Source organism: Acinonyx jubatus, chromosome B3 (genome assembly GCF_027475565.1).
Source record: "Acinonyx jubatus isolate Ajub_Pintada_27869175 chromosome B3, VMU_Ajub_asm_v1.0, whole genome shotgun sequence".
Taxonomy (NCBI): Eukaryota; Metazoa; Chordata; class Mammalia; order Carnivora; family Felidae; genus Acinonyx; species Acinonyx jubatus.
In genome coordinates this window covers 64,374,371-64,388,072 of record NC_069386.1, presented here as the reverse complement: position 1 = coordinate 64,388,072, position 13,702 = coordinate 64,374,371, and the positions used below count along the sequence as shown (strand labels likewise).

The 13,702-nt window shown below is 38.6% G+C and overlaps 1 long non-coding RNA gene across 1 annotated transcript in view; it reads right to left on the bottom strand.

Annotated features, from left to right (window-relative positions):
• Positions 1-4,651: 4,651 nt before the first annotated feature.
• Positions 4,652-13,702, bottom strand: part of LOC106985823 (uncharacterized) — a 66,383-nt gene continuing 57,332 nt past the window's right edge. The window contains exon 9 of the long non-coding RNA XR_008299237.1: positions 4,652-6,950. This is a non-coding gene — a long non-coding RNA (uncharacterized LOC106985823). The remainder of the gene's footprint in view (positions 6,951-13,702) is intronic.

The following is a 13,702-nucleotide window of genomic DNA, read 5'->3' as shown; positions in this document are numbered from 1 at the left end:
GATAAGAACTGATGATAGAAAGTATGCTTTTAATTTGATGCTTCAATTTCAATTTCATATGCTTCAATATGATGGGGAAAAAATAAAGGGAGGCAGAGGAACAGAAAAATAAAGTTCTTTCAGTACTGATCAAGAAGATGTAATTTGCTGTGCTCTTTTTGGTTTACTGTACACAAGCATTAATTCCTTTCTCCTTTTGTGCCCTTGCAAAATATCCTGCTAATTTCTAGATCTGGACAGTCTTCCTTTTACAGAGTATATACCAAGGGACCAAAGCAATCTAGCAAACAAGGATACATATCTTTCCCTATAGAAAGGTATTTACAAGGTCTTCTCTAATTACAAACTCATTTGAACTACCAATCCTCAAGCAAATCAATGCTTTGCTGTACCCTGGCTGTGCTTTCAGCAGATTGTTGGGTTTATGTGTATTTGATTCACACTATATATTGATCCGATAATTCCAACATTTAAATAATAACATGCTGGAATGAGGTGAATACAGAACTTTCAAATTCTACAGGTATGATCTCAGTGCAGCATACATTGTGTCATACTCTGCAGTGATTTTTGATGAGGAATTCTATTAGTAGGGTTCTAGGTAAAACTGAACAATTGGTCAACTCTTTTTGGCCCCCATATATACCTACAAACTTCTACTCACAGCTCATTTTCAGTTTATATTCAGTCATTCACTTTTTTTGATAGTCGATCATATATTTTATTTTATCATCTGAACTAGAAAACATTTCTGGGGTTGAAGGGAAGATGGCATAAAATAACTACCACAGATAATTGGCATAACCATGATTATCCAGAGCAAATGGGGACATATTGTTACCCTATTTATAGGTTACAAGGGGAATTATAACCATGGCTGGTTACATGATTTGTGGGGTCCAGTGAAAATGAAAATTCAGGATTCCTTGTTCAACACTTATGAAGAATTTCAAAATGGTGACAGCATAGCATTAAACCAAGCCTGTTCTGCATATGGGATCTTTTGTGACTGCCCAGGTGATGTGCATATGAAGCTGGCTCTGATCACCACCAAAGCTAAAATACTTAGGTTCCCAAACTTTTTTCTCCTCACCAAGTAAATGTCAAAACATATCTTTGTCTTGTTCCATTTTTTTTAACTTAAAGGAATGTATGGTCACTTTGCTAATTTAAAGTGTATGATTAAAAAATTTAAATAAACTTTATGACATATAAAGAAAAATGTAGTAGTCTTGGGCTCTCTGTCTAAAATCCTGTCATTCTAACATGATCGTAAAAAGTGGAAGACTAAAGAAGAATGAAATTCCAGGAAGTTTATATTTAAGGAACTGAAGGGTTTTAGTGTTTGTGTTCCTCGCTAGCAAGTGTTAACGTTACTGATGTAATTTTTTACTCTATATAAGAGAATCCTTTCTATGTAGACAGAAGGTGTCAGTTTAAGAAAGAAACATAAATATCTGAGTTAAATACCAACTAGGAAAACATACAGTAAAGAATGTTGCACAACCATCTGGAAAATGCAAAGAAAATCACAATTAATGTGCAGAGAAAAGGAGAGGGTAAAAGGGATGAAATAAACCTAGTATTTATCAAGAAGCAGCCATAAACATGGAATTCTGATAAAGTATCTGAGTGACAAGTAGCTATCATCAGGTGCTACTTCTTATGAGAAGGTCACAGAAATTAGGAGAAATCCCCAGCATCTGAAGACCTGCCTATAAGTAGAATGGCTCCAAACAGGGCACCTGAACTAAAGTCAATGAATACTCCTCTCTTTTAAAAGGAATCTGTATTTACAAACTAGCTCTAAAGCAAACAAACATGAAGCCTAGGGAGCATGGATGAAGGAAGACAGAATCATGGCATCTATGATACATTCTCTCACTAATGAACATGGCTCATATCTCTCAGATTGATATTGATTTTCACACTAGATTATTTTTCACAATGCTATATGCTGGAAGAGAAGCTTTATTCAGAGGTACACAGATTGCCACCCTCATATAGTATGATTTCTGTGACAACGGGTAGGCTTGTCAACATCCAAAATTTTAACTCCTCCTGTTGGTTAAATCTGGAATTCTGCAATAAAACTAGCTTCCTTAGAGCTAGTCATGTTCTAGACTTGCAGGTGTTGCAGTATTAATATCCAGCTCAAGGAAAGGGAATATCTGTCTTGTTTATCCTTTCTACTAGTCTGATTAAAATCTATTTTTTTATGTTTATTCGCTTAGAGAGCGAGAGAGAGTGATAGAGAATGAGGGAGAGTGACAGAGAGTGCAAGAGAGAGCACAAGAGAGAAAGCAAGGCACAGAGCAAGAGCAAGAGAGAGAGCAAGAGAGAGAGCGCACACAAGTGGGGGAGTGGCAGAGAGAGAGAGGGAGAGAGAATACCAAGCAGGCTTTGCATCATCAGCTCAAAGCCCGATGTAGGGCTCAGATTCACGAACTGTGAGACCATGACCTGAGCCAAAGCTGCACGCTTAACTGAGCCACCGAGGCTCCCCAAAATCTAACTTTTTAGTTCAGAACTATAGTTGATTCTTTCTCTAACTTCAGATGTGTGGACATAGAGACACAGGGTATAGATAAAGCTATGCATCCTTAAGGCCTGACAAAAAAGAAAAAGGAGGCTCCTGATCAGAGGTGGATAACCACTTTTTCCACCACTACAGGAAGATTTTGGAGAAAGGGAAGAGGGCTGTCATCCTACAATCCTCAAAAAGATGGATCAGTTTTTGTTAAGCCAGAGAAAGGAGAGTACTGCCTTCAGGAGGGTCAAAGCAGATCATCAGGGACTGCACAGGTTGGGTGTGAGTCCTGTTTCCATGGAGCTTCCTTTATACGGAGCAGCCACATGGGGCAACAGTCAGCAACCCAATCATAACAGCCCACTGGAATATATCAAAGGTTAGTCAGGGATTCAGAAGCAGGGCCAAAATAACTGTCCAAACCTTATAAAATATATTGCTAATAACCAAACACACACTCATATTTCAAATACTGTTTTGGTACCTACATTCAAACTGCTATATTTAATCAAGTTGTACCAACCACCTCTGTATCTATAGCCTGCAGGTTTCAAACACTTTATGAAGCAGTATGATACCAAAACAACTGGGGTGACAAAGTGATATTTGCTTAGACAGTCCTAGATTCCAGAAAAGGAAGCTTCTGTGGATCAAATTTGAGACTTGCCTAGTGAAAATCCTTTAGACTGCTTCATTTCTTCCTCTCTCTCTTTTTTTTTATAGTTTACTTACTTTGAGAGACAGAGTGCGCATGTGCACACATGCATGCAAGTGGGGGAGGGACATAGAGAGAGAGCAGAGAGAGAATCCTTAGCAGGCTCTTCACTGTCAGCACAGAACCCCCACATGGGGCTTGATCTCATGAATGGTGAGATCATGACCTGAGCCAAAATCAAGAGTCAGAGGCTCAGGGGAGGCCCAGGCAGCAGAGCCTCTGGGACAGCGAACAATAATCCAGTGAAGAAATGGGCAGAAGACATGAATAGATACTTCTCTAAAGAAGACATCCAGATGGCCAACAGGCACATGAAAAGATGCTCAACATCACTCCTCATCAGGGAAATACAAATCAAAACCATACTCAGATATCACCTCATGCCAGTCAGAGTGGCTAAAATGAGTAAATCAGGAGACTATAGATGCTGGAGAGGATGTGGAGAAATGGGAACCCTCTTGCACTGTTGGTGGGAATGCAAACTGGTGCAGCTGCTCTGGAAAACAGTGTGGAGGTTCCTCAAAAAATTAAAAATGACCCAGCAATAGCACTGCTGGGAATTTACCCAAGGGATACAGGAATGCTGATGCATAGGGGCACTTGTACCCTAATGTTTACTGCAGCACTTTCAACAATAGCAAATTATGGAAACAGCCTAAATGTCCATCAACTGATGAATGCATAAAGAAGTTGTGGTTTATGTATACAATGGAATACTACCTGGCAATGAGAAGGAATGAAGTATGGCCTTTTGTAGCAACGTGGATGGAACTGGAGGGTATTATGCTAAGTGAAATAAGTCATACAAAGAAAGACAGATACCATATGTTTTCACTCTTAAGTGGATCCTGAGAAACTTGACAGAAGACCATGGGGGAGGGGAAGGGGAAAAAAGTTAGAGAGGGAGGGAGGCAAACCATAAGAGACTCTTAGACACTGAGAATAAACTGAGGGTTTATGGGGTGTGGGAGGGAGGGGAAAGTGGGTGATGGGCATTGAGGAGGGCACCTGTTGGGATGAGCACTGGGTGTTGTATGGAAACCAATTTGACAATAAATTTCATATTAAAAAAAAAGGGTCTGAGGCTCAACCAACTGAGCCACCCAGGCACCCTTAGACTATTTCACTTCGGACTTGATCATAGGAGCTCCTTGGAGAAGGTGGGACTTCACAGAGCAAAGCAAGGACAGAGATCCATGTATGGATGTGACCAGGAGCCTTGGAGTCCCATGCAGATAAAGTATGTGTAGATTTCTAAGCTGTTGAGGTTGGAAATTGTGCCATAAATTTTAACTTCTATAAAACAGTTTGCACAGTTTTAAATTGCGTTAATCTCAATAATAAAGATCTGATTTTAAAACATATTCCTGTGAAAAGATCCCCACTCTGCCTTCCTGGTAAGAATCTTTTAAGTTAAGATTCTGTCTCTTATAGAAACATATCGACAAATCTATTGTCAATAAAGATGCAACAATTCACTCATTAAAGGGTAAAGTTGTTACCACTGCTTACTCCAATCTTTTGAGCAGTGAGTTACTTCAACTTCAATTCTGGTACTCTTTAACACAAAAATGAAATAAAAACTAAAGGGATGTTAAGTATTTTTTAAAGAGGAATTCACCACAGTAAACCTCATGTGTTACTATTCTAGCATATTATGGCTACTAAATAAATCTTAAATCAACGGAATACTAAGGATTTGGACATCACTTAGAAACACAGTTTACAGACTTAACACTAAAGCCAAATACGATTTTAAATTGGAATTATTTTTACATATTGAAATGTTCATACAAATAGAGTGTCCTGCTTAAAGATAAGTATTTTTTTTCTTTTTTGACAGAAGGTCCTATATAAGAAGTTTAATTTATCATAAATTTTCAAGGAAACTTTATCCAGCTAAGAAACTTATATTTGTTAGCAGGAAGGCATCATTCTTTAGATTTCTACTATAGTCCATACATATTAGGTGTTTTTTTGCTTATTTTGTCAGAGGCATTTTAACTTGTAAAAAAAAATACATTATCCTATATCTAAAAAGTAAACACACATTCCAAGCATGTTGGGGCAAGCCACTAACCACTGATTTAAAACAAATCTTCCCATTTGATTTTCAGAGCAAAAATGGAAACTGTCTGTTTTGATTTAAATCTGTCCCAGAGCAGTTTCCATGAGTTAACACAGCTGAATTGTAAACCTAGGAACAAATAAACAAATGAATACTCAAGTGGCTTTGAACAACTGCACCAGTGCTTGGTTTCCAGTGGGTGCATCCTTCTCCTCAAGCCTGCATTATAATTAAGAGGTTACAATGGGAAGAAACCTGGGACAATGGCATGGGGAGAGAATGCTAAAATCCTAATGAGAGGAAAAACCCAGGACAATCTGTTTAATAACCTCATAGCCATTGTTCACATCAGAGTGACAAACAGTATAATATGGCAGAGCTCTTGTGTCCTCTGGCTGTTCAGCACTGCCTCCACACTTCTTTACTGTGCCAGAACTACTTAGCTTCTTTTTACAGCCCTCACACACATCAAGTCGACAAGGGACGGAGAAAGCCTGCCATGGCAGCATAGGAAAAAGAGGAGAGTGAGGAGGAATTGGGTCAGACCGGTCAGGGGATGAACATACATCCTGATTGAATGTATAAGGGGTAAGATGCATAAGTGATATAAAGCCAAGATATTTCAGTGTGTAGCAATAATCAATGTCCTGAATTCTCACCAACCACCCCCCTCCCCCCGGCAAAGCCATGCCCTGGCTACAATTATTACTTTTTTAATCTCCTAATTGAATTCAAAGGCTCATTACAATAGTAAGGGCATTTGAATCAATAGGAATATAATGAAAATACATTTTGCTGGAAAGGGACTTCGAGAGATTTTAGGATACATCTTTTGGTGGATGTGAAAGTTTTACTGAGGAATGTTAAAAGGTCCAAAGAGCAGAGTGCTTGGCACTGTCCTATGGAGAGATACATAATGCCAACTCAGCACTCATTCACCACATGGCTCCAAAAGACCAGTGATCAACAATCTACATGCCTTTAGGGTACAGGGATAATACATAAGTGCATATATTTGGCCAGGAATGTGTGAAAGGAATGGCAGGGATTTTTGCTTGTGTCCATGATATTCTAGCTCTTCCACAGAATATAAAAAGTAAATTAAAAAAAAAACATAACACAAACAGAGAACAACCCTTGGAAGGCATCAAAGAATCCAGAAAAAAGGGAAACATTAGATAAGCCATGCCATACCCGCTTTTATTCTATTTCTAAAGATTAGTGTTCAAGTTGTTTAGGGTTAGGGAGTCTAATTCCAAGCATAATGCATAAAGGCTGAACTGAAACTTGCATCAGTTTCAGTGGGCTGGGCAGGTGAAAGTTGGGAGTTTAGGGTTACCAGGGTAGTCAGGATTTGGGGCCAAGATCCTGGATAAAAGGAACTGCAAAGAAGGAAGCCAAATGAACTACATGGAATTTCCCTTTGAGACATATGTAACTCCTAAACTGTACTGAGTGAAGCTAAAGATAAGAGATTAGGAAACTAAGTAGAAAGCCACTGCTAAGAGCTAACTCGCCAAGCAAAGACTTAGCAGTCTAAGGATTCTGGAGGGACACAATCTGGTTTCAGGCCAACTATGGAGGATGAGCTGGGACATCCTCAGGGCTTCAGCTGAGACCTCCTGAAGGCCTACGCCCTAGGAATGAAAGTAAACAGAAATTTTACAGCCTTGAGTGGATCAGAGTAATCTTTCCATATTCTATCTGCCAGAAGAAAACTAAATTTTTTGTAGAGGATAATAGCATCCAGATTCTTTGTAACTTTTCCCAGATAATGTTTGATATTCAATCAAAATTATCGGGGGGCACCTGGGTGGCTCAGTCAGTTGAGCATCTGACTTTGGCTCAAGTCATGATCTTGCGGTTTGTGGGTTTGAGCTCCACGTCGGGCTCTGTGCTGACAGCTCGGAGCCTGGAGCCTGCTTTGGATTCTGTGTCTCCCTCTCTCTCTGCCCCTCCCTGGCTTATACTCTGTCTCTCTCTCTCTGTCAAAAATAAATAAACATTAATTTTTTTTTTAAATTATCAGGCATCCTAGGAAATAAGGTCACATGACGAAAAATAAAAAATAAAGACAGACAACAGAACCAGAGCAATAGAATATAAAGAAATTGGAGTTGTCAGATCGAAATTAAAGTAACCATGATTAACGTGTTCATGAAAATAAATGAAAGCTGGTAAATTTACCAGAGAATTTGAATTAAAAACAAAAGAGAGAGAGAGAGGTGGGGGGGGGATCAAAAGGAAATTCTAGCACTGAAAAATACAATAATTAAGATTAGAAACTCAATCCTTGGGTTTAACAGATTATAGCGAGGGAAGAGGAAATTTCAAATAGTAGAAAATACCCAGACTGAAGCATGAAATGCAAGAGGGATAAAAAAATAGAAAAAGTAAGAGACATATGAGATATAGTGAAGAAAGCCCTAATGCATATGTAATTGGAGTCTCAAAATGAGATAAAATATGGAGCAAGATATTTGAACATATATTTGCTCAAATTTTCCAGAAGTGCTGGATCTATTGAGCTATAAATTTAAGAAGTTCTGCAACCCCCCAATAGGATAATACAAAGAAAGTTATATATACATGCATGATAGTAAAAATGCTGAAAACTAGAAACAAAAATATAATTTTAAAAGCAGGTCCCTCCTCCCAAAGACTCATAACCTTCAAAGAAGCAACAGCTAACTTTTGAAGAGAAATCAAGAAAACCAGAAAAGAAAGTATCTTCAAGGTGCTGAAAGAAAATAATTACCAATCTCAAATGCTACAGCCAGAGAAAAAAATTTTTTTAAATTTTTTAAATGTTTACTTTTGAGAGAGAGACAGATTATGAGCGGGGAGGGGGAAAGAGAGAAGCAGACACAGAATCTGAAGCAGCCTCCAGGCTCTGAGCTGTCAGTACAGAACCTGATGCAGGGTTCAAACCCACTAATGGTGAGATCATGACATGAACCGAAGTCGGACACTCAACCGAATGAACCACCCAGGCATCCCCAGAGAAAATATTCTTCAAAAATTAAAGCAAAATAAAGATATTTTCACACAAACAAGAATGGAAATAATTCATAGCCAGGAAGTCTGCACTTAAAAGACATGCTATAGGGGCTTTCTGGGTAAGGAAAAGGATAACAGACAAATGAATGGAAATGCAAGAAGAAATAAGATCACCAGAAAAGATAAACAACTGTGTATATATATATATTGACTTTTATAAGCAATAATAATGATGTCTTTAAAATAGTCTTTAAAATGTAGGTAGAGTCATGATAAACAATAGCATAAAAAGGACGGAGAGTCAGTAGAGTTACAGTGTTAATGCAGAATAATGAGAATACTTGAATAACTGAAAGACAGTAAGAAAAAAAAACATGAGATAATGGAAAATGGATTTGGTAACTTAGTATGAGTAATTACATTAAAAAAACCCAGACTACATACTTTTAATTAGACTACATTAGCTTAAAAAAAGACTATGATTGCCAGGCTAGATTAAACAAATAAAAAACAACTACAACCTGCTCCAGAAGGCATATATTAAACCTAAGACCAGAGACAGGTTAAAAGTAGAAGGGGGGGACCTGGGTGGCTCAGTTGGTTAAGTGTTCGGCTTCGGATCAGGTCATGATCTCACGGTGGCTCAAGTCATGATCTCATGGTCTGTAATCTCGAGCCCTGCATTGGGCTCTGTGCTGACAGCTCAGAGCTTGGAGCCTGCTTTGGATTCTGTTTCTTCTCTCTCTGCCCTGCCCCTGCTCGCTCTCTCTCTCTCTCTCTCTCTCAAAAATAAACATTAAAAAAAATTTTTTTAGAGTAGAAAATGGATTTACCAAGTACTAACCAAAACAAAGTTTATATAGTATATAGTTCTTCCAAGATCAGATAAAGTAGACATAGTTAAATTTGTGTTATTAATTTCTAGATTTATTGTACTCTAGTCAGAACACATAGTACATAATCCCTGTCCTTTGAAATATATTGAGAATTGCTTTATGATCCAGTATGTTTTTTATGTATATGTGTTTGATAATCTTGTTTCAATTCTTCTTTCTTTACAGAGAGATCTATTAAAAGTCCAGCTATAATTATGGATCTTCTGTTTCTCCTTTTGGCTCTATCACACATTTTGCTTTATGTATTTTTGAACTACAGTTTAAGCTGCATATACATTTAGGACTATTATATCTTCCAGTTGAATTGACCATTCTATATTATAAAATGTTCTTTATTTCTGGTAAATGTGCTTGCCTTCCACAGAGAAAATTATAAATTATTACTGGGAGAAATTTTCTTCGGATGGGGGATAAATTTTTAAAAAATAAACAAATACATATATTCATAGGTTGGAAAACTACCAAAAAGTTGTCAATCCTTTCCAATGTGTGTGTATGGTTGTGTGTTGTGTGTTTAAAAAAATGCAATCTCAATGAAAATTCTAGGGGTGTGCGTGTTAGCAAATAAAAAGGCTGATGTTAAAATTTATATAGAAATGCAAAGGGCCAAGGAGAGCAAATAATGTTTGAAAAAGAAGATCAAAATTGCTAACTTTACCTACACATATAATCACTTGATAATGACAAGGATATTTCTCTAACACATTAGAAAAAGAGTGTCTTGGGGCGCCTGGGTGGCTTGGTTGGTTAAGCGTCCGACTTCAGCTCAGGTCATGATCTCATGGTCCATGAGTTCAGGCCCCACGTCGGGTTCTGTGCTGAAAGCTCAGAGCCTGGAGCCTGTTTCAGATTCTGTGTCTCCCTCTCTCTCTGCTCCTCCCTTGTTCATGCTCTGTCTCTCTCTGTCTCAAAAATAAATAAATGTTTAAAAAAAAAGAGTGTCTTTACAATTAGTGATACAGGTCTACTGAATGCGCATATCTAAAAAATGACTGTTTCCTTATTTCATATCACACACACACACACACACACACACACACACACACACAAAACAATTCCGACAGATTGTGAATGCAACTGTGCAAAGTTAAACAATAAAACTTCTAGAGGATAACACAGAACATGGGTCAGCACATCTAGCCTGCCACCTATTTTTGTAAATAAACTTTTATTTGAATACAGCCATACCCATTCATTTACATATGGTCTCTGACTGCTTTTGTGCTACAACAGAAATATTTACTATTTGGTCCTTTACAGAAGTAATGTCAGTCCCGGACACGGAAGAATACAGTCATGTCCTTGCGAGAGATAAAATTTCTTAAATAAAAAAGTACAAATCAAAGAAAATTATTAAATTGTACTTCATTATTACTAAGAATTTTTGTTTACTGGAAGACATTATTAAGGAAGAGTGGGAAGTTTTTGTGATATACTTCCAACTGTGGTACACTGTATTATTTGTTCCCTGTTTCTATCTCTGTTTTCCCTGGTCTCCTTAATCCTCCTTTTTAGGGAGAGGGTACTTCCTTGCCCCAGTGACTTCGGGCTTGATCTTGTGACTTGTTTTGGTCAATGGTGTATAAATGAACATGTTTTTCCTGACTGAATAGTTGCTTTCAGAGGCATTAATAGCTTCTGCCAGCCCCACCTCTTGCTCTAACCTTCAATCATGAGAACAGGATATCTCACATAGTGGGTCCAATCACCACTCATTTTTTAGAATGAAAATACAGATGAAGGCAAGCCAAGCTAAGAAAAGTTGAGCCCAGCCTAACCTAGCACAGTCCAGAAGAACTGAAAAAATCTGCAATCAATAGGTAAAGTAAATATGAAATATATATTTGTTGTTCTAAGCCACTGAGATTTTGAGGATGTTTACTGACATAACCTCATGAAAGCTAATCCATGGACAAAGGATATGTATTCAGAAAAAAAATCCTGCAAATCAGTGAGAAAAATAAACATCCAATTAAAAAGGTGCAAGGAGAGGGGCGCCTGGGTAACTCAACCAGTTGGACATCCAACTTCAACTCAGGTCATGATCTCACGGTTCATGGGTTCGAGCCCCACATTGGGCTCTGTGCTGACAGCTCAGAGCCTGAAGCCTGCTTCAGATTCTCTGTCTCCCTCTCTCTCTGCCCCTCCCCTGCTTGCACTGTCTCTCTCTCTCAAAAATAAATAAACATTAAAAAAATAAAAAATGTGCAAGGAGGATGACCAAAATGGCCAATAAGCATATAACAAGTTGCTCAAAATGCAACAAATTCAAATTAAAACTAAGAAGAGATCTCAGTACCTTTCTACTGGAATGGCTAAAATGAAAGAACAAAACACCACAATATCAGGTGTTGACAATGATGTGGAACAAGTCTAACATATGATGCCGGTTGGAGAGTAGTTTGGCATAATCATTTTCAAAAATAACTTAGTAGTATCTACATGAATACATGCACAACCCTACAATCCAACAAATATACTCCTTGATATATACCCAATAGAAATGAGTACAGATGTTTAACAAAAAACATTTATAAGAATATTAATGGTAGCATTATTTGTAATAACCCCAAACTGGAAACAGCCCAAATACCCAATCAACAGGAGAATGGATGCTGTGGTATGTTTATTCAAGGAAATAGTACATGGCAAAAAAAAGAAGAAGAAGAAGAAAAAGAAGAAGAAGAAGAAGAGACCACTGTCAAGCACAGCACATCAACATAGATGGATCTCAGAAATGTAATTCTCAGCAAGACAAGTCAGACGCAAATGAGTATATCCTGTATGTCACATTCTATAATTTGCAACAATAGGCAAATTGAGTTTTGGGGATGGAAGTCAGATTAGTTCTTACCTTTGGAGGCAGTAAGCCCTGGGAGGGAACGTAAAAGAGTTTTCTAGGGTGCTTGTAATATTCTAGATCTTAATCTAGATGATGGTTAGTTACATGGATGTGTTTAGCTTGTAAAAATTCCATAAGCTGTACACTTAACATTTGTGCACTTTACTATATGTTATACTTTGATAACATGTTTACTAAAAAGGAACAGTACAGCCTATTAACTGAAAGTTAATGCTCACATTATGCTCACAAAATGTTCACACACACTCTCCCTGTCTCTCTCTCTCTCTCTCTCTCACACACACACACACACACACACACACACACTTGAAGGAATTCAATGAAGCAAAACAAAACAAACATATTTTGAGGGATAAAGTCAGCTTACATGTCTTCTGCTTACGGAAATTTATTTCATTCTGTACCAACTAAAACTTGATGATTTTTTTCTTCATGTAAAAACTGTATTAGGCATAAAAGTAAGATAATATATAAATAATTTATAATGCCTTCTATTTTACTTTCAAATCTTACAGTCTAAGAAAAATATTCCATAGTAATAGGTCCCTGGTGATACAACAATGGAGTGTGAACAATTATTCTTGAACTATGTTTCTATTAAATGCAGAGTTAGAAGATAAAATCCACTCTTAAATATAGAGGGCTAGAAGATTGTCGAGGGCAGGTATCTAATGGCATACACTGCTCTATACCACATTCCTAGAAAATTTGCCTTGTTTGTGGTAATAGTCAATAAATACTTACTGAATTAACATAAAATTAGATAATTTCTGTATTCAACATTAATAACCTAAATAATATAGTTTCACCGTGTCTTTATATCCCTTGCTCAAGGCTCCGGTTCAAGATGGCTACATAAAAGGATTCTAATCTCATCTCCTCCCACAAATGCACTGAACTACAGGTACATATGGAACAATTTCATCTGAAAAAAAAAAAAAAAAACCCTGAAAACTGGCATCAGGACCAATGAGCGAAGGCACACACTGAAGCAATTAGGCGAGGCTGGGACACAGTTTCACCATGAACCCCCACCCCCACCCTGTGCAGCGACCCCCAGTTGAGAGGGAACCCAAACCCTGAGCTTCTCTTGGAGGAGCAAGGGAGTTGAACCCCAAGAAGTCGCCACAACTTTAAGACCTGCACCTGAGAGACAAGCCCCCAAAACATGTACTTTGGAAAACCAACGTGGCTCGCTTCCACGAGACCCACAGGCTGTCAGCATCTGAAAAAGAGCTCTCAAAGAGCTCTCACTCTCGGACTTACCGCCTCAGGGCCCAGCACGAAGGGACTCGGGGCTTTGCGTGGGAAAGGCTCACTTGCTTTCTGCTTGTCCTGGGGCCTCGGCCTCAGGGGCAGGCTTCTGAATCCAAACGCCTTTGCGGGCCTGCCAGTTGTCTTCCATGATAGAGACTGGCGGGCGCCGTCTTCACGCTCTCCCTCTGCCTGGCTCCTAGGGGCCAGTAGGCCCTGAAGGGAAGCTTCTGCACGCCTAAGGGATGCCCGTGATCTGCCGGCTCTGGTGGCCAGGGGCGCTTGTGTTCCTGGGGCCCACGGAACTGTAACATTTGGAGAAACTGTTCCCGGCAGGCTGCCACCTCCAGGGCGCGCACGGACAACCAAGTGACGC